Here is a 24,170-nt window from a genome sequence, read left to right on the forward strand (position 1 = left end):
CAGGCAATTCTTGTTTCTGGTCCTTTTGGCTCTTCCTACTTGGCACGAAAAAGCTGAATAACTGACTTTCTGTGACGGGGGTTGGGCTTTCCCTTATGGGATGGGATTAGCCAATCCCCTATCGCAGAGAATTAAAGGAGGGGATTCTCAGCTCTAGAGAGCTGTCAATGTGAGTTTGTGCAGGCCCAAAACCCATATCCAACTGAGGCAATGTGAAATTCAAACATTTACTGTTACAAGTAAGGAGGACTTGCGCAACTGTACTATGCCGCAGATTTTTTTTTTGAGAAGCAGTTTCTATGGGGGTAAAAATACAAGGCATATGAAATGCCTCAGACAGACCAAAGCACATAAATGTTAAAGCAATGATTGATCCATGCATTGAAGGCTATCCATAGTCTGTGGTCCCCTGGACCTCTTCAAGTGATTTCAGACAACTCCACAGTTTGTGGTACATAAACAAATGGGGGAGGGCAAGTCATACCCTCTGTGCAGGCTGGATATGATAGTTTGAAGGGTAGCTCTGCAGCACTTGTTAACTCACCAAGCATCTTATGTCAGAGCAGAATATAGTGGCAGAAAAGCTGAACATGACCAAGCTAGACCCTCACAAAGGGAAGTTGAATGCCGGTTCTTCCAAGATTTTATCTGGTTGTGTGGAACACCTCTAATAGATCTGTTTGCCTCCTTTCAAAACAGACAACTGAACAAATCCTGCTGCAGGACTCTTTGCAAGCAAGTCTGGAAGACAGATGCATTTTCATTCCTGTCAGGAATCCTCCTTTATGCATTTCCGCCCCTTATAATGATATCCAGATTTATTCTGAAGATCCAAGACTCTACAAAAATCATTGTACTGACTCTCTTTTGACCCAGGCAGCATGTTTCTCCCTTCTTAAAGAATTGACGAAGTGCAATTACCGAAGATTCCTAACGGACTGGACCTACAGTCACAAGACAAGGGGAGTTTGATGCACCCCAGTCTCAATCAACTTCAATTAACTGGCTGGATGATTGAGTTTTGATTCCTTTTAGGCACCTCTTTCATGAGGATTTGCAACAGGTACCAAAGAAGGCAAGAAAATCTGCTTCTATGAAATCTTATACTGGCAAGTGGAAAGATTTTCTCGTTTGTGCCTAGCCAATAACCAGGGCTCCATTAGGGATTCTGTTCCACTGGACCTTACATATTTGTGTGAGTTACTTTCCTCTGGCCTGTTTTAGTCCTCTGTCAAGGTACATCTTGTGCCTATTTCATCATGGCTGTGTATGGATCCTCCCTTTTATTCTCTGTTTTTGGTAAAACATTTTCTAAAGGAGATGCATCTTAGACCTCCTAGGAAACAGGAGGCTCCTTCCTGGTATCTTAACTTTGTGCTGGAAAGGTTAACTATGTCTCCCTTTGAATCAGCTTATCTGGCAGATTTAAGGTTCAACACGTGGAAGACTGTACTCCTTGCTTTGACATTTGCAAGAAGGATATCTTAGTTGCAAGCTGTCATAGTGGAGAAACCCTATCTGATCTCTCATTTTTGTCCAAAGTTGTTTTAGAGTTTACTTTGAATCAAGTCATCAGTCTCCATATCTTTTATCCAGATAATTAGAACCAGGGAGAAAAGCTTCTACATACTCTGGACATGCATAGGCAGCTGAGGTATTATTTTGATACCACTAAATCCTTTAAGGAGTACCGCACCCACAGACTCAAAAAAACATGTTTAAAATATCATGGCATGATGTTTCCTACACTTTAACAGCACTCTGGGATTATTTACAGGATTTTAAATATTTTTATATGTAATTCCAGACTCTGACCACCTGGAGGCTGGCATATTGACGTGGTTTGGATAAATCAGGTTGCCATCCAGTATCCCAGAAATCATTGTTTGGCTCAAAAATGTTACATCATGCAGGCCTCCGTTTGCCTAAAGTTCCTGTCATTTCATAGATGTTGCATGCGTACAAAGTACTGAGTAAAATAGAACAGTGCAAGTAACATTCCCTGCTGCTGGATGACTACTTAAAACAGAAACAAGGCAAATGCCACAGAACACACTCAAAGAGCTGTTTACTGCTGCCTTTTTTTCTAATTTAGTTTAAATGGCACTAATTTGTGAGACAATGAATTCCAGTCCATTTACTTCTCCCCTCCCCCATAACACTTAGCTTTCCTGGCTGTCAAAGTCCTGAGGGTAATTTGACCTGGTAATTCCATTGTTTGGCAGATATCAGCAGGGTGCTTGACTCATGTAATTTAATCTTTGCTCTAGCATTTCCTTTGTTAGAGGGGACATTTTTTTGCTGCACTATAGCCATGGCCTTACTTGACTGCAATCACATCCAGTAAGGTCTTGCACCAAGGAGCTAAAGAATAAAACATTTATACTATTAACCAGTTTAGATCTTTATTAATTTAAGTGTTAAGGTATCACTTCATGCTTCCACCATGTTAAAATTTGAGATTTACATGTGCAAAGTGTGTTGGTATGCAGTGTTTGCCTTCATATGTTTTACTCCACTGGTTGGTTTGCAAAAAAAAAAAAACCTTTTGCAGTGTCCCTAGATTCGTCTTTGTACATACAAACCACATTCCTATATTTTCCCCTTCCTTTTCCTTGTGTCCAGAAGTCACTTATAACAAAGTAATTTTTTTATTGATTTTTTTTAATAAAGGACATCAAGGTTAACTTACCTTGAATCAGATAATGGATGCCGCTGCAAAGAATTACTGTTGAAATATTTGTGCACGGACAAAATCCCTTACTAAATCTATTTGCCAGCCTCCATCTGCGGCATAGTACAGTTGCGCAAATCCTCCTTACTTGTAACAGTAAATGTTTGAATTTCACACTGCCTCAGTTGGATATGGGTTTTGGGCCTGCACAAACTCACACTGACAGCTCTCTAGAGCTGAGAATCCCCTCCTTTAATTCTCTGCGATAGGGGATTGGCTAATCCCATCCCATAAGGGAAAGCCCAACCCCTGTCACAGAAAGTCAGTTATTCAGCTTTTTCGTGCCAAGTAGGAAGAGACAAAAGGACCAGAAACAAGAATTGCCTGAATCCAACCAATGGGTGGGAGGGTGGCCTAATGGTTAAGGTGTTTGCCTTACAAACACAAGGTGCAGGGTTTGAGTCTCACAAGGGATAATTGGCTAGGCTTAAAATGGCCTGCAAGGGCAGTTAGCTTAGTACTAATCTATGAACCTATGAACCAGTTCAATAGGTGCTATGGCTTTAATATACTGGTGTGTTTGCTCATGCCTTCCAAATATCTCCACCATTACATACCAGTTTTGCAGTGTAGTAACCACCCAACATGCCCATACACCTTTAGCCATCAATATGCAGTGACTCCTGTTCATGTGAGTATGTGAATTCTTTTTCAGACTTAAGATGTGGAAGCTGCACTGAATAATTCTAGGTGCTTGTTCAGGTTTCACATGGTGCTTGCTTAGAGCTACTCTCATGTTAAGCTACTATGAATAGTTTGCACTGCCACCTCTGATACCAGGGTAATGTTTCAATCTTTCTATTCCCGCACTGCACACTAGCAGTATCTGGTGCAAATACAACAGAGAAGTATGCAAGCGTGCACCACCTAAGCATCATTTGCCGTGCAGAATGTACAAGTATGCATACCAAATTTCTGTGTTTCCAAACATCGGTGTTACTATACTACTACTGAATAAAATGAACAGCACTCAGGCTGGGGGAAGGACAAGGGAGCCATGACATCACAGAATGGGTGGGTCTTATTATTTTAGTTAGAATCAGATGACGGCTGTGGTGATGTCACTTTGTGGGAGGGAACTGATTAACAAAAAAAAAAAAAGTACCTGCACTGCCTGGCCTCGATGATGTCAGTAATTGGGCATCTCCAGCAAGCTTTATTCAAACGTGAGCAAATCATTTTGTAAGTGAAACCATCACAGTATGAGAAGGTAGGCTTCTGTTACAGAAGTAAGGGGAATTATAAAAATTGTAAATGCTTTATTGTTGTTGCTTTACAGAGGACAATGTAAATAGGGAGGAAAAGGGCCGTGAAGTTGAGGAATACATTAGAGAAACCTGTTGTACTCCTTTAGGAAAGCTGACCAGCTGTTTATTTCTTACGATGGGAAAACAAAGGGACAATGTATGTCAAAAGAGACTGTCTGTAGATAGATGTCCTCTCTATTGTCTTTTCTTATACCCACCATGGTCAATCTGTTCCAGGCAGTATCAAGGCACATTCTACTAGAGCCTTGGCATTTTTTATGGCATTTTAGAAATGGGTGGGCTCAGAGGCAGCATCTTAGTCCTTTGTACACACTTTTACAGTGCATTACAAACTGGATTCCTCTTTGCTTGAACCATACTCCAGGGGCTTTTGGATCCATATCCTTCCTCTTCCAGGTTGGAAAAGCTTTAGTCATAAGCCCATATATCCAAAAGGCTACTGCATCAGTGAGAATGATGAATATAGTATAGTTGTGTAAGTTGACTTACCATAACAGTTTAAAATTCTCACTGCTGCAATAGCTGTACCCACCTGCTATCCCCCTTCTCTTGTTCTTAGTTAGTTGTTGGGCTACAAGTTTAGGATTGCTGTTATATATTTAGAGGTTCAGGATGAGTATAGTCTCTCTTTTTGGGCAAGAAAGGCCTAAAGATTTCATCACTCTGACTGAGGAGTAGGTGGAGTCAAGTTGGAGCTGAATTTATTGGCTAGGATGTTGGTGATGGCCTTGGGATATTCACTCCTAGCACTAATGTCTGTTTTATCTGAAGATTTATTGTTGTCTTTCTCTGAGTTAGCAACATTAAGTTAAAAGTAACCTTACATTTATTAAGCAAAACGTTAGCAGCAGTTATAACTTCATCTTCTCTATCTTGTTTAACATTTCAAACCTGTTTTTCACTGATACACTTACATTTACATATTTCCTGCAGCATTTCAGAAAGTGCCAGATTCAGTGTCTGAATCAGCTTCTAATGTTTCTTTATTTATTTTCATTTATTTATGTATTTATTTATTTTACCCTTTGTTGATATGATTAGTTCCACTAAGCCAATGGCCTCTTTTCAGGGTAGACCCAAGGTAGTATTGATACTGACTAGGGGAAATTTGGTCAGAGCCCAAGCAACTTCCCCTATTTTATTTGAAGTGTGCAGTAGGTTCTTTTACATCCACTTGAGCTGCCACCAACTCAGGCAGATGGGGCCTCGGTTTAATGTCTTATCTGAACGGCGGCACACTCAGTAGTGCAGCACCCCACCCCACTGTGCTGCACTGCAGTGTCAGTATTTTAAAATTAATCTGACTTCCTAGGCTGGGAATAGAACCAACAGCCTTCTGCACCAAGAGTATCTGTTGAGCTACTGAGACTGCTTCCCTTCTCACGGATAAGTGTCCCCTTTTCTACTTACTTTTCCTTACCTGTACTAATTACACTGGCATCATTAACTTTGTTTAAAATTACATCGGCATCTACCCAGTAATGTTCAGTGGAGTTATACATACATTTTCTAAGGCAAGTATTGCTGATATGTCCGTATTCGGTGCAAGCTTCTCCTCCTTTTAGAATGACATGTCGAAATATCCTCTCCCTTACTGCAAAATTAACTTGCCTTTGAATGAGAAGCATAATACAGTATCACCTTACAAGTCTTAAATTATATTCAGCTGTCTATGTACTTAACATCCGCAGGTGCTTGACCACCTACCAGTCTGTATGCCTAACGGATTTAGCATTTTTCTTTAATATAAAGTCCATCAATATAGTATTTGTTTAAGTTCTTGTTCCACTTCACTGTTCAACAGTTTATGAGTTCTGGATTGCGCAAACACCTGATGTCATCCTACAGTCACAAGATGTTGGAAAAAAAAATCACACCAAAGCTATCTTTTTGAATTCTTTTAGGCACCTAACAGCATAAAACATTAAACAATTCAAAAGGTATGTCAAAATAATCTTCATTACCTATATAGATGACAGCTTGTAGCTGACAAACTTTGACACCCTGTGATTCCATTACGTTGTGACTGCTTCAGCTTGCAAGAAAAATGTGAAAGGCTTCCTCTTGGAAGCAGCAGTTAATTTGTCTGATACCTGTAGTTTCCATGTATGCATGTAGCTGTGTGCGCAGTGTCTTCTTCCTGACCAATGTAACAGCTCCTTATAATACTGGTAGAATATTTAACTTCTGGTCCTTTTGTACTGTGCTTATTGGTTTTGATTCTCAGGAATATGACTGCACTGAAACATCATCTGAGGTCTGCTGATCCATGTCTCCTTTTTCCAGCTCCCCGCCACTTTTTTTTTTTTCCTTTGTTCAAAAAAATTTGTTTTTTATTATTAAACAAGAAACATCTTTATCAAATTATCCCTTATGGCATACATATTTATACATTTATATAAATGAAAACAAACCATATTGACATAATTTTAGTTGCAAACATTATACATCACTTACAGTCTATCCAGTCACTGTCAAACATTACATAACTCATTCAAATCCTGCCTTCTTTTAAACCTCATTCCTTGTCTGCATGTATTGTTCCCACAGTTTCCATTTTTTTCTATATAATGTGCTCCTGCCCTTTTCTAAAGATCCCATTTCAAGTTATTTTATCTCTGTTACTATTTCCACTACTTCCAGTATGGTTGGTTTAGCTTTGATTTCCATTTTTTAGTAACTGCTTTTTGGCAGCCACCATAATTAGACTCAGCAAGGCCTTACTGTGTCTAGGTAATTTTGATGATGTATCATAGCTCAAAAAATCATTTCCTTAGTCATACCAATTTGCTCACCCAGTATTTCTGATAGAGTAATCTGCAGGGAATTTATAAAGTCTGCCAACTCATTACACTCCCAAAAAATATGTTCCCAATTACCTCTTTCTTACCCATCACACCTCCAACATTTGCTGTCTACATGAAGAAAAAAATCTTAAGAGAGTTTAACTGGGGTATAAAAACACCTATGTAAACACTTCAAAGCAAAGATCCTACATTTCCTAGACTTTGTTGCATATTTGGGAGACATGCATACATCTCACTATTGTTTCTTTGTGAATTGCTTATCCAAATTTCTTCCCAGTCCTTTCTAACCTCCTCTGATTGATTCTTATAGTTGCCATGCAGTGTTTTATATGCCCCAATAATTCATTTTTGACAGCAGCTTCTGCTCTAGTTTCTACTAAAAATTCTACCAGTGCTGGTCTTTTGCTTAGGATCCTCCTATTTCTTTTTATTTGCCTATACTCTGATATCAATCCTTGCTAGAGAAGGCAGTCTCTAACCTGCAGTCCAAATAAATTATTGGTGTCTTCCCATTCTATTACCTATCCCTCTCTAATTATTTGCTCCCAGTACCTTGGCTCTTTTGCCAGTTTTCTCTAATGAATTCCAGTCCCTTCTTGCCTATTGTCTGTATCCCTAATTGCATTCATTCCTGTTAGCAGAATCTTTCCCCATTCACATGTTGGCTTAGTTCTTAGAATACTTTCTGTTACTTTATGAATATAATATTCTGTATGGATATTATTATTCTCCTTAAGGATCTGCATCCAAAATCCCAGTCTGTACTTGTTTCTTGAGCTTCCCTCCTGTTTTTTCATCATCCCTTTCCACTTTGAATTATAGATTTTTGCTTGTGCTGTGTATAAGAGCCTTAACTGTGTAAAATCAGGTAATCCCAGACCTCCTTGTGCTATTGGAAGAATCGGCTTATCCCACTTGATTCTTGCTGTCTTCCTCACCCAGATAAAATCCTTCAGCTCTTTATTAATTGCTGTCCACACCTTCTCCCTGGTTGATAAAAAATGTGCCTGATCTGTGTATAAAACTAAAGGGACTAAAACATTGTGACTGCTTATATCTTGCCATCCATATTCATAAAACAGAGCTTCTAATTTCTCAGTTTTTGTACTATCTTTTGTTTAGTCTCTTCCAACATATCCTTAGCTGCCACACCAAAATCCTTTTTAATCCATACTCCTAAGTACTTCATTTTATCATGTCCCCATAAATATGGATATTGCTGAACCAATTTGTGTATGTGTGCACATAATTTATGGTGTACTATTAAAATGAGGAAAGTAAAAAAAAAAACTGTAGTCAATAAGTCAAAAAATCATGTCGTATCCATAATTTCTATGTGCCTATAATTCCGAACTACCTTTCTCTGATGTCCGCATTCAAAGTTAAATGAAATGGCAGGAGGTGACGTCAGGCACCCAGGCTATTTTGTTTAACGTCTCCTAAAACTTTTAATTATACAACACAAATTTTTACTGGTTTGTAGGGGGGGCAAGCCCCCCTGCACCCCCCACACCATCTGCAGATTATATATAACAACTATGAGATCATATGACAGTGAGGAAAATGGTAAATTTTCCGATCCCCACTGTAGTGTGACCTTTTATCAGAACATCGATCTCACATTAGCGAATGCACAGTACCACTTGCTACTGTGGATTCGAACATTTGTGGATCAGCATTACAATAACTGGGAAACATGCTTTCAGCCTTCCCAGTTTCACGTTAATGCCAATCCAGTTTCACGTTAATGCCAATCCACATTTTAATAGTAAACCTAATGCACAGCTATTTCCTTTGTTTTACCTTCATTAATTTTGTATCCCGAAAAGATTTGAAACTGTCTCAAGATGTCCACAACACTGAAATGTCCTTTTCTGGTTTTATCATGTATAAAATATCATCTCCAAACAGAGCCACCTGCCCAGTCACTTTTTTGATGATGCTTCCCCTTGATATAGCTTCCATGCTCTGACTTTCTCAGGCTCAGCTAACTACCAGTTGTGTCAATAAATCTGCATGTAATCCTTTATCCCTCAAATTAGTCACAAGCGTAGTATCTTCAGCCTCCTAATGTTACTCCATCTCACTAGTTCCTACCTATGCACCAATCTACTCTGCAGCATGAAGGAAAAGCATTTTTTATTAAAACTGACCATAGAAACATCACCACCTTCAAATAATATAAAAGGAAATTGAGAAAAAAAACATCATTACAAAAGATTACTTTTTTCCCAAACGGAATTTATCCCATAATATTATTACAAGCCTTAACATCATCTCATTGTTTGTTATATAAAATATTTTCAAATCTTGCCATGCAGATCTCCCCACAGAAATGTAATGACCATAATAACATAACCTCCCTTTAAGTAAAATATACCATTTTCAAAAATTGTAATTTGAATGCCTTCCAATAATTTGCCATATCTTTCAGTTCTGCTTAATAAAATTTGCAATTTCTGTATAATCTTATATCTCAGTCCATAATGGAAACTTAAAATATTTCTACTTTTATCTGAAAAAAGAAACCTCTCTTACATTCCTATCCTTGCCATAACCCTTACATTTCTGTAAATTCATATCTGAACTTTCCTGTAATACAAAAAAAAAAAAGACACGCAATTCCTTTCTCTTATCGGTAACCAGATCTTCTGCACATCAGAGGTAACTTTAACCGAGAAACAGATATGCAAGGCCGCTGCTAACCTGATGCATTTACATACTTCACAATTGCATTCATCACTAAACCAAGCAGTGAATGGTTGAAAAGACATCCCTAACAATCTCCATTATTCATCAAAATCCTCTGTCTTAACCGCCCATTAACAAGAGACCTTAACTAGCCAGACATCTAAACCTTCTTGATAGTGTGATCATCATGTATCCAAAACCATATGACCCAAATATTTTAAACAGCTTTGTGTGCTTTTTTGTCTAAGGCATTGCATACATCATATGAAATAATATTGCCTTCATTAATCAAATAAACAGTTTCTCTAAACAACAGCAGTAATAATAATAATAATTTAGTGCATCTTTACTCTTCCTTAAACCCATGCGTCTCAGGGTGAACCACATTACCCAGTACCTATCCAACTTGAAACTGTAAAGTCAAAGTGGTCTCCAGTTCTTCAGAACCCTTCTATCACCTCTCTTGTATACACATTTAACAATACTAACAACAAATCCTTGCCATTTAATCCTCTATAAACCATTCATTGAGAATTTATATCAGTAAGTCCAACTGATAGTTGAAAAAGAGTATAGTAAAGCATCCAGATCCAGTGCTTCTCCTAATGTCAGGCAGAACAAAGCATAATGATCCCCCCACTACTCCTAATCTGGAATATATGACAAGTTAACCAACAAAAATTCCACCCCCTTTTCCCTTCATACACATCTGTAGGAAACTTCTCCATAAGCTCCAACATTAGGTCTTCCTAAAAAAGCAAGGTACCACTATCATCAAATAATCCATGTAATAAATCCGTTAAATTGTTACTATATTTAATGCATTTCCCAAAAATGGAGACACCTCCTCCTTTTTACCTTCTAACAGAAATCTCTTGCTTCGAGGTCAGAAAGAGTTGCGTTGTGTTTTTGTAGACTTAGAGAAAGCATATGACAGGGTGCCTAGAGAGGAGTTGTGGTACTGTATGAGGAAGTCAAGAGTGTCAGAGAAGTATGTAAGAGTGGTACAGGATATGTACGAGGTCTGCGTTGGGAGTGATGGATGCGTTTAAGGTGGAGGTGGGATTACATCAAGGATCAGCTCTGAGCCCTTTCTTATTTGCAATGGTGATGGACAGGTTAACAGACGAGATCAGACAGGAGACCCCATGGACTATGATGTTTGCAGATGACATTGTGATCTGTAGTGAGAGTAGGGAACAGGTGGAGGAAACCCTGGAGAGGTGGAGATATGTTCTAGAGAGAAGAGGACTGAAGGTCAGCAGGACTAAGACAGAATATATGTGTGTGAATGAGAGGGAGGATATAGGAATGGTGAGGATGCAAGGAGTAGAAGTGACGAAGGTGGATGAGTTTAAATACTTGGGATCAATAGTTCAGAGTAATGGTGAGTGTGGAAGAGAGGTGAAGAAGAGAGTACAGGCAGGATGGAGTGGGTAGAGAAGTGTGTCAGGAGTGATTTCTGACAGACGAGTACCAGTAAGAGTGAAAGGGGAGGTCTACAAGAGGGTAGTGAGGCCAGCTGTGTTGTATGAGTTGGAGACACTGGCATTGACAAAAAGGCAGGAGTTAGAGCTGGATGTGGCAGAGTTAAAGATGTTAAGATTTGCACTGAGTGTGACGAGGGTGGACAGGATTAGGAATAAGTATATTAGAGGGTCAGCCCAGGTTGGAAGGTTTGGAGACAAAACCAGAGAGGCAAGATTACATTGGTTTGGACATGTGCTGAGGAGGGATGCTGAGTATATTGGGAAAAAGATGCTAAGGATGAAGCTACCAGGCAACAGGAAAAGAGGAAGGCCTAAGATAAGATTTATGGATGTGATGAGAGAGGATATGCAGTTGGTTGGTGTGACAGAGCAAGATGCAGAGGACTGGAAGAAATGGAAACAGATGATCCGCTGTGGCGACCCCTAACGGGAATAGCCTAAAGAAGATGAGGAACAGAAATCTCTTGCTTCTGCAAAACAGTACTCATTCTGTCTGTATTATATTTATATAGATGTGTCATTGTCTGGTTCATTCGCCTCACCAATAGGACTGAAGCAACAGTTTTCACTCTGTCCAACACCAGTCTAAACGTATGCATGATTCAGTTCATCCCCTTAACTTACCTATAATGTTCTGTTCTTTCACCCACTAGATGATATTTGCCAGTTTTGGTGTTAACAGGGTTCTTAATAGCCTCAGACTGAAGCAACAGTTTTCAGTCTGTCCAACACCAGTCTAAACTTATCCATGATTCAGTTCATCCCCTTAACTTACCCATAATGTTCTGTTCTTTCACCCACTAGATGATATTTGCCAGTTGTTGTGTTAACAGGGTTCTTAATAGCCTCAGCCTCTTCTGCTCTTATATTTGGTGTTCTAGATGCAGTTTTTGTGCCTAAATGTTTGGTCGTTCTTTTATTATTTATTTTTGTTTTGTTTAATCCCTGAGTATTTGATTCTTTTGGTGGAAGAATTCCAGTTTATTCATTGTAAATTTGATATCCAGAACTTTCCCATCCTACCTCCTAGTTCCTGTCAGGGATGCTAGGGATTCTTCATTGTACAAATGTGCACCTAAATTAGCAGTTATGGTTTATTGAGGACCGGCCTCTCAAACCATCCAGATTTGAATCCTTTAGAAAGAATAACGTTTCCTCCCTTTCATAGCTAGACCCTCCCAGGGTTTAAAAGTATAGGCTTTGATGATGGGATCAGACTATCTGTTAGTACTGGAGATCAGTGCCACTGATTTGTTAGCAGCAACACTGGCAGAGATCCGTACTGGGTTCTCTGCATCAACAGCTGCTATACTGACTGTGCTGTTGAGGTAGGTAATGGACTTGATGTTGTAGCCCAGAATGTAAATGAGCTCTTTTTTGCGTACTTCTCTGTAAGTCCTGCTCAAAGACCATTTCTGACCTGTTTCTAAGCCTTTTTATCATTTCATGACACCAGGACAAAATGTCTGAATGATTTCAGCAAAAATGTAGATGAGTTCTTTGAAAGCATGTTTCCATGCCTCTTCCTACACAGATAGTTCCTCAGTGAGCGAAAGTGGAAAGAATCATGCAAGATGAAACACACTGATTCAGCAAGGGATTCATTGAAAACACACGGATTAAGGAGATGAGACTGATTCTCCATTTCCCCCAGTGAAATTAAGTGTGGTAGAATCATAAAGATTATGCATAAAAAGTGGAGTTGGCCAATTGCTCCCCCTAGTCTGCTGATAGAGTTCTGCAGGAGGCATTCATGTCTGTCCCCTTCTTTCCTCAGTGGCACCATCTGTGTGCAAAATGCTTTATAGAAAACATGGAAGAAACCCAGTATTTTTTCACCAATGCCTGTGAAGTTGGCCATAATTCTCTGGACTCCTAGGACCTGGAACTGTTGGAAGCAGAGTCCAACAGTGGACTTTGTAATCAATTTAACAGCCCTAAAAGAAGGCTCCGACCCTACAAAGTCCTGTAGTCCATGCTCCAGAGAATAAGTTGAGTGCTGTGGACCATTTCAAGAAGTAGGTCTGTACATCATGTTCTTTTGCATGATGGGACTTGGCCACTGTGCAGTCATGTTGAGATTCCAGCATACTGTTCTAGACAAATTATCTCAGATACTGTGCTGGAAAAGATGTCAAATGTAGAGCTTATTAAGAAACTTTCTACCTGGGTATCTGTATTGTACACCATAAGTAACCTTATCATGCATGCATTTTGCTGATAATGCAGAAGATTGTGTTGGTAAGTGTGTCAGGTAGTAGAGTGGCCATATGGCATCACATCTGGTTTTGTCATTTGACTTTGCAAAGAACTCCAATATGACATTTTTAAAATGTGCCTTTAATTGTTCTGACCTATTTGGACCACAGGTTAAGGAAAAGATGGACGAAGAAGAAAAACAGGGAAAGACTTGTAGCTGTTGGCATCAGACTTGACTCTCCCTCACTTCTTGTCAAGGACTCAAATGACACCACATAAGATGTGGTTCTAGTGTAGCCAACAGCAACAAAATCAACAACCAGGAAAAAAGCAACACAGACAAGGTGGTGTTTTTGTGAAGGTCTCCAGCCTGATGGTATTAATTCCCTTCAAAATCAGAGGTTTCTTAGTCCCCAGCTGTGGGACAGCAGTAACGTTTCTAGATGCCATGCTCACTTTGGAGGCATTGGGGGAGGAGCCATCAATCCCTCCATCTAGCAGCATAGGAGGCCATCAAACGGGACAGGAGAATATTGGGCATAATATCAAGAGGCTGTTTAATCCTTTTGCTCTGATAAGCCAGTCCGCACTCCCTTCCCAACATTGTATTCTGTCAGGGAGTGGCAGCTGTAAATGATAAACTGACTCAAGAGGTCCCACCTATGCAAAGAGGGTCCATATTTTACTCTAGTTTTGTTTCAGTACCAGAAATGACAAGGGACATTGAGCTCATTGTAGACTCAACCAGCAGGGAATTGTGGGACTGGGGGAGGAGCTAAAATCTGCAAAAGTTTAGCATTGGTAATGAGGTTACTGTGAGCTATAGCTGCAGTCCCAACAGCAGAGAAGGAGGAGCCATGACCATGGAGATTACTTAAGTATGAGACCATTATTTTTATTAGTGTGTTACATGCTCTATTTTGAATGTTTTGCTATTTTTCTTCTTTTTATGTAGTTGGTAATGCATTTTTTGAGGTATGTGTTGTTTGTTTATGTTGGGACTTTAGTGTCTTTATTTCTGTTGCACAGTTTGCTTGCATTTATGAGGTTTTCTTTTGTGTCTCTTTATGTTAAGGTTTGAATTATAAACTGCAGTTGTTTCCACTCATTGCATGGAAAATTGCTGAAATGTTGTTAATGGCCTTGTGTAGTTCATTTGACTTTTTTTTTTCATTTTAGTGATGTATTTAGTAACTGCTGTTGTTCTGATGCATCAGAAGACATCCAGTCATATGTATATTTGTGCTGTTTTTTGATTTTATGTAATTAACTCCTGTTTTTGAATATTTTAGCAGAGATAAAAGAACAGAAGTGGGATCTTTAGAAAAAGGTAGGAGTGAATTACATAGTAAAAAAGGAAATTGTGGAAACAATACATGGAGAGAGATGCTTTGGCGGTGGAATGAGGTTTAAGAGAAGGCAGGAAATTAACAGTTTAAGTAATGTTGCTTAGATTATATGATATATAACAATATATGTGATGTATAATGTTTGTAAATGTGAACTTGTTAATATGATTTGATTATTTTTATGTAAATGTATGTTTGCCTATGTCACAAGTGATAATTCAATAAGGTCTTTAAAAAAATGAACTCCTCTTATTTGAATAAGTTCAAGTTGCTTCCATGATTGTGAACTGTGAAATCATTTGCCCCTAATTTGTTAGTACTAGTAACTGCTGCTGCTGTTGCTGCTCTGATGCTTCAGGAGACATGGAGTTATGTTTTTCTTGTATTATTTTTTACATAGTTAACTGCATTTGTTTTGTAAATTTAAGTTGCCTACGTAATTGCAGTCAGGTTGCAGGACATTCTTCTGTGAGTAATGCTCAATTTACAATTAAGTTTATTATATCCAGTCAGCGTGTTTTTTTTTTAAATTTTTTAAACATCTTTATTAAATTATCACATTGTAATCCATAACACAAGATCTGAAGTTGTTTTCTTCATTTGCTCTTCAACCTGTGGGACACGGATTTGGGACGGATCCAACTTTTCCGCATTTCTCCAGCATCGGATCTGAGCTCCAAGTTCCTCCACTACCCATAATGCCTCCTGTCTCCTTCAGATCTCATTTGCCGCACTCATTGCAAGCATAGTGATCTGCTGCTCCAGGCTTTTTTGGGTAATTGTGCTTAATTTAGTGACTTAGATCCTCTTTCTATGTAAAAATCTCTCTTTTTCCTATCAGATCCCCTTTCGCATTTGATATCGGTTAAAAAAAAAATCTTTCCTTGCTCGCTGTCCTATCTCTGAGTGTGTGTGTGCGTGTGTGTTTTTTTATGTTTGGGTCTCTCTGTCTTAGTAAGATGTCAGAGACTCCCAAACCAGGCTTCCGCAAGTGCATAGAGTGTGGTCATTAGCTTTACCCAGCTGATGGCCACACTCTCTGCGTTGTTTGCCTAGGGGTTCCCCATCTTGATTCCTCCTGCTCGATTTGCATAGGGTTCAATCCTTGCACATTGATCGACAGGAGGAATAAACTTATACTCAAGGGCCTTCTCCCTCCACCTACTACATCGGCCCAGGCTACCCCTTCTGCTTATACTCCTGCTGCTACTTCTGTCTCCGCCTTGCCCTCTAGGACTCAACCTCCCGTTAAGAAGGCCAGGGATGGAGAGAAGCGCAAGCACAGAGACAGGCCGCGGAAGCGATTCCCCGACCGCTCTTCCTCAGCTGAACCACCAGCCAAGCTCCAAACGGCTCCTAGCACTTGTTCTCTCTGACTCTGCTCTCCTTGTTTCTCCCTGGAGCTGGAGGTGCCTCGGAGCTGTTCCCCAGTATCGGCATCACCTCATTGCCTCTCTAGGCTGGTATTGGTGGTCTCTTGCCTGCCCTCTCTTCTCCTCCAGAGCGGGGGCGGCATGCAGTCTGCCTTCATCCTGATCACTCTTTCTCCAACCCGATCCCTGGTTTTGGAGTACTCGAGTCAGAGGTTCCTCTGTGTCGAGGGGTTGGCGCCAATAGTACCTAGTACCTCGATGCCAGCCATTACCTTCAGCGGGGTTGGCTCCAAAGAGCTCAGAGGCGTCCAGCTCTCGAGCCGTAGCCTCATGACGGATCCGAGGGGGTGGTTTTGGCTCCGAGTGTTTTGGAGCAGAGCCTTCCAATCGGAGTCTCGGCCCCTGGAGGTTCAGCTCCGGCTCCACCGTTGATCCAGAAGATTATGGATCTAATCGTTGCCCCAGCTCAGAGGGTTCATTCTCCTTCTGCCTTTGATGTGGTGGAGAGGGTTCTCTCTGTCCCATCCGAGACCCTTGATAATCTCATCCTCAGAATCTGTCCTGGCTCCCTCTGTTTCTCTTCTGGATTCCCCCATCCTTCCACCTCAGGGACAGCCTGCTGCCTCTCTGTCCCAGGGAGCTCCCACAGGGGAACAGTTAGATGATTTTGAGTCCTCCCCAGAGACGCCCCCCAAGGAGATTCCTCGAAAATACATGTGTAAAAGGAGGCATTTAGACTCCTTGCCGGAGTCTCTCACAGATGACACCGACTTGGAGGAAGGGGAGGGTTCCCCCTGATCACCCCCAGAGGATGTCTTGTTTGGAGACATCATCGAGATCCTGCAGCAGCACGGGGGTTGGTCTGTCCAAAAACCCAACCCTGATGAGTCGGTGTTCCTGGAGGCATTTGGCGCAGGACCCTCTTCTTTCTTGGTGTCTCCTCCCACAGATCCTTTGGTGGATCTTGTTGCATCTCAGGCATGGAAGGAGCCCGACACAGTGGACCCTATCCCCAAATGCCCTGATAAAGTCCTCAGCTCCCCTACCAACAAACCACACTGAAGAAAGGGACCCCCTGTCGATACTATGGTGGTGGTGGTGGCCACCAAGAAGGAGCTTCTACAGGAGAGCTCCACCGTCCATCCACCGGACCAAGAGTCTAGGACCTTGGACCTTTTTGGGAAGTGGGCCTACGCTTCAGCAACATTCTCTGTACGTGTGCTGAACTACATGGTACACGTGATTAGGCTTCAGCGAGACTTAGTGAAGGAGGTCGCTGAGTCTACCCCAGGGTCCATGTTGGCAGAGGATTGGAAGGTTTTCTCTTCTCGAATGGCCACCCTCACCTCCACTGCCAATACCTCCATGTGGCTTCTCTCTCATGCTACTGACAGCACCGCCAGAGCTGCCAAAGCAGGCATTGCCATCAGGCGTCATGCTTGGCTCCGACTTTGTACCTTCTCAGAGCCCTTCAAGGCATCATTTACAAATGCCCCATGTGATGGTTCCCCTCTGTTTGGAAAGACGGTACATGATACACTGGTCTAGAGTGAGAAGTTTGGGAAGACTCTGTCTGCCGTCAGAATCCGCTTCTCAACCCCTCAACAATCCTTCTCCAGAAATCATCAGGGGGTAAAGAAAATGTGGTTCCAGAAGTCTCAGGGTTATTCCCAGGACACTCGGGACTCGTCTTCCCCCACAGGCAGAGGGGGATTTGACAGACGCCACCCTTGCGTCAGAGGGGCCCCAAGGAACCAAGGGTCTCAGGACTTGTTCTCGAATAGCCCCGCGCAGCAGCCTTGAAAGGCCCAGCTGCTCGTCTCTGGAGGCAGTCAGGGGTCGACTATCACTACACCCAACAGCCTAGGAGTCTTATCACCGACGTTTAGTGGGTGTTACGAATCATATCCAGAGGATATTCAATTCCCTTCTTTCGAAAGCCAGTTCCAGTGAAATGCCTCCCAGACATTCCATCCATGCAAAGGGAGGCAGCAGCACAAGAGATTTCCAAGCTGCTAGAAAAACGAGTCATCCAGCCCATCCCCCCAGTCCAGTCCAGATTAGGCATTTATTCAAGGTTCTTTTTAGTGCCAAAGAAAACGGGGGACTTGAGGCCAGTTCTGGATCTGTCTACCCTGAACCTATCAGTTGCCAAGACAAAATTCTGGATGGTCACACTCGAGTCTGTCCTGCCTTTCCTACAGGAGAACAACTGGATGTGCTCTGTAGACCTTTAAGATGCGTATTATCCCATCAGAATGGACAGATGATCTCGGAGGTTTCTCCACTTCCGGTTGGGGGCCAATCATTACCAATTCAGAGCACAACACTTTGGTCTCACTACAGCCCCCTGGGTGTTCACCAAAGTGATGGTGGTGGTAGCAGCTCACCTGTAGCTGCAGGGCTTCCAGGTCTTCCCCTACCTGGATGATTGGCTTCTTTCCACCCCCTCCAGGCATCGACTCTGCCAAGTCAGAGACTTCCTTGTCAAAACTGCCCACCAGTTGGGCATCACCATCAATCTCAACAAATCCCTGTTAGAACCGGTTCAATTTCTGGACTTCATTGGAAGCCAGTTGGACACCATTCAGACTAAGGTTTTCCTGACACCCAACAGACTTCACTCCCTCATACTTCACGTCTTGCACATTCTTCAAGTTCCATCTCCTCCAGCGGAGTTTGTTTTAATGGCGTTGGGGTCCATGGCAGCCACGATCACCCTCTTTCCCACAGGTCAGTTGCATATGAGGTTGCTCCAATGGACTCTGGCATTCCAGTGCTGATTTCTAGATCTACCACTGTCACATCCTGTTCGTCAATAGCGAGCATGCACAAATTTTCTTCTGTGGTGGCTTCAGTCTTCTTCACAGTAGCCCATTTATTCTTCCCACGCTTCTGACCACGGTGACCATGGATGCCTCCATACTCGGGGGGGGGGGGCATTGCGTTGGAAGGACAGTTCAAGGCACGTGGTCTTCACTGGAGACCCAGTTGCATACCAACATCCTGGAGATGAGGGAGATGTTATTGGCGTTGCAAGCTCTTCATGCCCATCTTCCCCTAGGGATGATTGGCATCCAGACAGTCATCATGTCAGTGTCTGATACATCGACAAACATGGGGGAACCAGGTCTTACCCCCTTTGTAGCGAAGCCATGAGATTGTGAGAGTGGGTGATCTCCACCGGCCATTTTCTGTTGGCAACGCACATTCCAGGGAGGTCCACCATTCTAGTCGACAGGCTCAGCAGGTCTATCCTGATGCCTTACAAATGGTCTCTGAATCATTCAGTAGCAAAACAGATCTTTCTAAAGTGTGGTCAGCCTTGCTGTGATCTCTTTGCCTCTTCTTCCAACACGAAGTGCAGTGAGTTTTTCGCTCTGATCCCCTTTTCAGGGGAGGCCCGCAGAGATGCTCTGGTTCATCCTTGGCCCTTCGGTCTTTTCTATGCTTATCCTCCCTTCCTCTAATTCCAAAGTTCATTCAGAAAGCGCAATGGCTGGGGAGCTCAGTCATTCTCATTGCCCCCTTCTGGCCTCACCAAGTATGGTTCCCTTCTCTGTGGTCTCATGTAGTGTGTCCTCCCTGGATATTGTTTCTGGATCTGCTTTCTCATCCTTCAGGGATTCCACATCCAGATCTGGCCAGTCTGAAACTCACCACTTGGCTGCTCCAGTTCCCATGATAGTTAGGACTCCCAGGCTATCTTCTCCGGTTGAGAAGATTTTGGTAGCGGCTCATAGATCTTCCATGAGGAAGGTTTATTCGAGTAAGTGGAAGAGTTTCTCAATTTGGGCATCTCAACGGGATTTGGATCCCTAGACTGGTTTGATTCCTGTTATCTTCGAGTTTCTGGCAGGCATTTTTCAACAGGGTGCCAGTTTCTCTATGGGTAAAGTTCAGCTAGTGGCTATTTTTAATTTCCACATAGGGGGTAATTCAGCTTCTCTAGCCTCTTCTAAGCTCTGCAAAGCTTTTCTCAAGGGTACTTTTCTTCTTAGGCCACATTCAAGGACCCTACTCCCCCTTGGGACCTTTCTTTGGTCCTTCAAGCCTTGGATTCTTCCCCCTTTGAACCTGCTGCTTCAGTGGATCTACAGTTCCTGTCTTGGAAGACAGCCTTTCTGATTGCTGTTACCTCAGCTAAAAGAGTGTCGGAGCTTCAGGCCTTCTCTATTAAGCCCCCTTATATGATCTTCCATAAAGATAGGGTATCTTTGCACACTTATCCTTCTTTTCTGCCTAAAGTGGCCTCAGAATCAAACATTAACCAGGTTATCAACCTTCCTGTCTTCTTTCTGAACTTTCAAAATAAGGGAGAGTACAAATTGCACCTGCTGGATGTTCATAGATAATTACGTTTTACTTACACTGAACAAAGGCCTTCCACAAGTCCAATGGACTTTTCATTTCCTTTTCTAAGCTCTTTTCAGGGAAACCTGTGTCAAAGGTTGCTATTGCTTGTTGGATTTCTCAGTGCATAGTATCGGTGTACTCAACAAAAGGAGTGTCTACACCAGGTCAAGTTAAGGTGCATTCTACTAGATTTATGGCTACTTCAGCTGCTTTTTGGTCCAGAGTTTCCTTGGATGACATTTGCTCTGCAGCTACCTGGGCATCTTCACATACTTTCATCTCCCATTACAAGTTGGATCTTCTCTCCAGAAGTAGGGCATCCTTTGGCTCCAATGTGTTACGGAATAACCTTCCATGAGGGCCTCCCAGGTGTTTGATAGCTGGAGACTCTTGCCCCACAGGTTGAAGAGCAAATGAAAATGACGACTTCAGATAAAGAAGTTATGTACTCACCATAATGTTCCATCAGAATTGTTGTTCTTTGTCTTCAACCATCCCTCCCTCCCTCTTCCCCCTGCCATATATGGGCTGTGAGGTGGTCTGACTGTAAAAGACATGGCCCTTTCTTTGGCATAAATGTTCATTCCTTATGATACTATCTGGGTTATTGGCCAAGAGATAAGACATTGTGTCAGGTTGGGTTGCGATGGGCAGCAAACTCGATCTGAAGGGAAGAAGGAGACAGGGGCATTATGGGTAGGGGAGGAGCTTGGAGCTCGGATCTGATGTTGGTGAAATGTGCCCGAGTTGTATCCGTTCCATATCTGTGTCCCACAGGTTGAAGACAAATGAAGAACAACAACTCAGATGGAACATTGTGGGGAGTACATAACTTTTTTTTTTACACACACTACTGTAAAAGGAATAATAGAAAAGAAAATTACCACAGTAACAGTTTTCATTGCTGTGTCAAGCAGTATGCATGTTTTCTTTGCAACAATTTTCTTCTCTCCATAATTACATAAATTGTCTGACTTCTGCCTTTCCTTAAACCTCACTCCTCCTCCTGAACATTATTCTGCTTGCATTATTCCCACAAATTCCATTTATTCGATGAAATGTGCTTCTTTTGTTTTCTAAAGATCCTACTTCTAGTTCTTTTACTTTCTTTACAATATTAGGTACTTAAATTCAGAACCATAGCTGGTTCGTCTAGCATTTAGTCCTTTCGCTCTGAAATGAAGTCCAAAAAAAAGAGGCCCTCTATCTTCTTGAGAAGTAAAAAAAGATCTCAGCTTGAAAGTAATAAATTGCTACTAATCTAAAAAATGTCTGTGGGAGCCTTACAGATTTCTTCCCATTGTTACTTTGTGAGTTGCTTTTTCTTTCTCTTTTCCCAATCTTTTCTAACCTTCTCTTACTGATTCTAATAGTTATGCAATATTTTATAAATTCTCTTAATTATCCCTTTTTAACTTTCTGTTCAAGACACAACTAAAAAACTCTACCAGAGCCTGTCTTTTACTTAGCATTCCCCTGTCCCTTTCTCTTTTCATGTACTCTGTTATCAATCCGAGATAAGTCATGCAGTCTCTGACCTGGTTAGCCTCATCACAATCTGCTGTCTTTCCCCTCACTAGTTATTTGCTCCAGTAAGCAACAGCCTCTCTTTGCCTATTTTATGTACTCCTATTGATAAAGTCTCCTTTCTCCATTCCCACCTTGGTGTAGTTAATGGAATACTTTCTGCTACTTTATGAATATAACATTCTGTAAGTTTTTATTGCTTTACTTAAGAAATTGGATCCACAATCTTGAACTCTCTTTATCTCTCAGACTCAAACCCCCTCCCCCAGGTTTGGCATGTCTTATGTGTATGAGCCTTAGCTGTGTAGCTCCAAAGTACCCTTTCAAATCAGTTAAAGCTAAACCACCTTGCTCTGTGAGGAGAATCAACTTATCTCACTTTAAGTTTGCCCTCTTACACCATCCCAAATAACTTCCTTGTACGATTTGCACAACTTCTGTGGTTCGTAACATATGCTTGATCTGCATATAAGACTAAAGGGGATAAAAACATTTTCACTGCTTGTATCTTACAATCCATACCCATAATACAGAGCTTCCAGCTTCTCAATTTTTGCATTACCTTTTGGTTAGTGTATTCCTACATATCCTTAGCTGCCATAACAGAATCCTTTTTAATTCATAAAAATAAATACTTCATCTTATCATGTCCCCATAAATAGAGGCATTGCTGAACCAATTCATGTGTGGTTACATAGTTTACCGCTGTAATCATTGTTTTATCTTCATTTATTTTATGTCCTGAAAAGACATGAATTTGTCACATAATGTTCTGCAACACAATAATGTCCGTTTCTGAATTTATCAAGTAGAAAATAATATCATCTGCAAATACTTATTCCCCAAGCAGGCATTATTGACATTCGTAAATCTGAATATAAATCCTTACTTTGTGCAGTGGATAGCTATGCTTGTCTGACTGAATCTGTGTGATTAGACTCGCTTGTGCCACTTCTGGAAGCAAAAACGCTATCAGTGATGTTACCATGGGACTCACTGTTAGGCCTTCTCTTATTTAGTATACGTTTTCTCAGATCTTCATTCTAATACTCGTGGTCTATGGTTATCTAAATTTGCAGGTGACTGCAATTTCATTGTTGCTATTAGATTTGCCACTAACTCACAGTTGTTCCAACATGGGATGGACCACTTAACAATTGGAACAGTGACAGTCGTCTCAAATTAAAAGTTGAACATTTTAGTGTAGTTCATTTTGGCAAGCAAACATTTTTAGATGTTGGCGAAACTCCCTTCCAGTCAAATATTGTCTTAAGGGATCTAGGTTGTCTTGTTGATAATTCCGTATCTTTTGACCATCATGTCATCACTGTAGTTTGGAAGGCCTTTTCTCTGGCCCATGTGATTTCCAAAGGAATCACCAGTGGATCCAAGGAGGTATTAGTTCTATTTTGTTTGTATCTCATTAGACCCAATATTGAATGTAATGCACCTTTTAGCATGTATTTGTCTAAGTGTATCATTCTACTTGAGAAACTTAAGAGGTTCATAAATAAAAGATCAGTGGCCTCAAAAATCTTAGCTATTAGGCAGTCCTTTTCTATATTTAATCTCTTATATACTCTTCCATTGAGATCTATGTCTAGCCTTTAGGCCATGAAAAGATCCAACCCTCTTTAACCTCTTGTTCTTTTATATAACAAACAGTACCTCAAATAGCCAGTTAAAGGAACTAAACCTTTATCTGCAGATAAATAAGACATCAAATTATAAATTTATATCTGTATGTATCCCTCACCTCTGGAATAAATTCCACATGTCAAGCAGAGTAGCACCCTTGCTACCTTCAGAATAAATCTGGATAATTGGATGGTTTGTCTTAAGTTCTTCACTGGTCTGTCTGGCTTGTCTTGCTCTCCTTGTGAACTTTTATAGGTTCATAGGTAGGTACTAGGCTATTGGCCCTAGGACCTATACAAGCCTAGCCAGAAAGGTACCCTGGCTTTTGCCACCCAAAAAATTATTTTCCTGTGCCCCTGTCAAGCAGAACCACAGAAGTGATCCCTGGGATGAATTTCCTATTACCCATACAATCATCAAGATTTTTCTTGAAGAGTTCTAACGAGGAGCTCTGTTTGACATAGATAGGTAGTCTGTTCCAGAGTATGGGAAGTCTCTGGGACAGGAATGTATCCCTCCAGCATGTTCTGTTTATTGTGGTGACAAGGTTTAGGTCCCTAGAGCGTGTAGCAGGGAGGGATTGGGATTTCTTTAAGTGGAGCATGTCCAACAGCTGTGGGTTTGACATAGCTTTGTATGTTAGGCAGACATCACCTGTGAGGAGACGATATGCGACTGAGTAAAGCGGGAGTTTTTTGAGACGGTCTGCGTAAGGCATCTGTTTGAGGCCAGTAATCC

General features: G+C 41.4%; 1 protein-coding gene across 10 annotated transcripts in view; it reads left to right on the forward strand.

The window, feature by feature from the left end:
• NR2C2 (nuclear receptor subfamily 2 group C member 2) overlaps nt 1–24,170 on the forward strand; it is a 1,701,781-nt gene that overhangs the window by 1,265,540 nt on the left and 412,071 nt on the right. The window lies entirely within an intron of this gene.

This window comes from Protopterus annectens, chromosome 7.part1, assembly GCF_019279795.1.
Source record: "Protopterus annectens isolate FY-2018-M chromosome 7.part1, PAN1.0, whole genome shotgun sequence".
Lineage (NCBI taxonomy): Eukaryota > Metazoa > Chordata > Ceratodontiformes > Protopteridae > Protopterus > Protopterus annectens.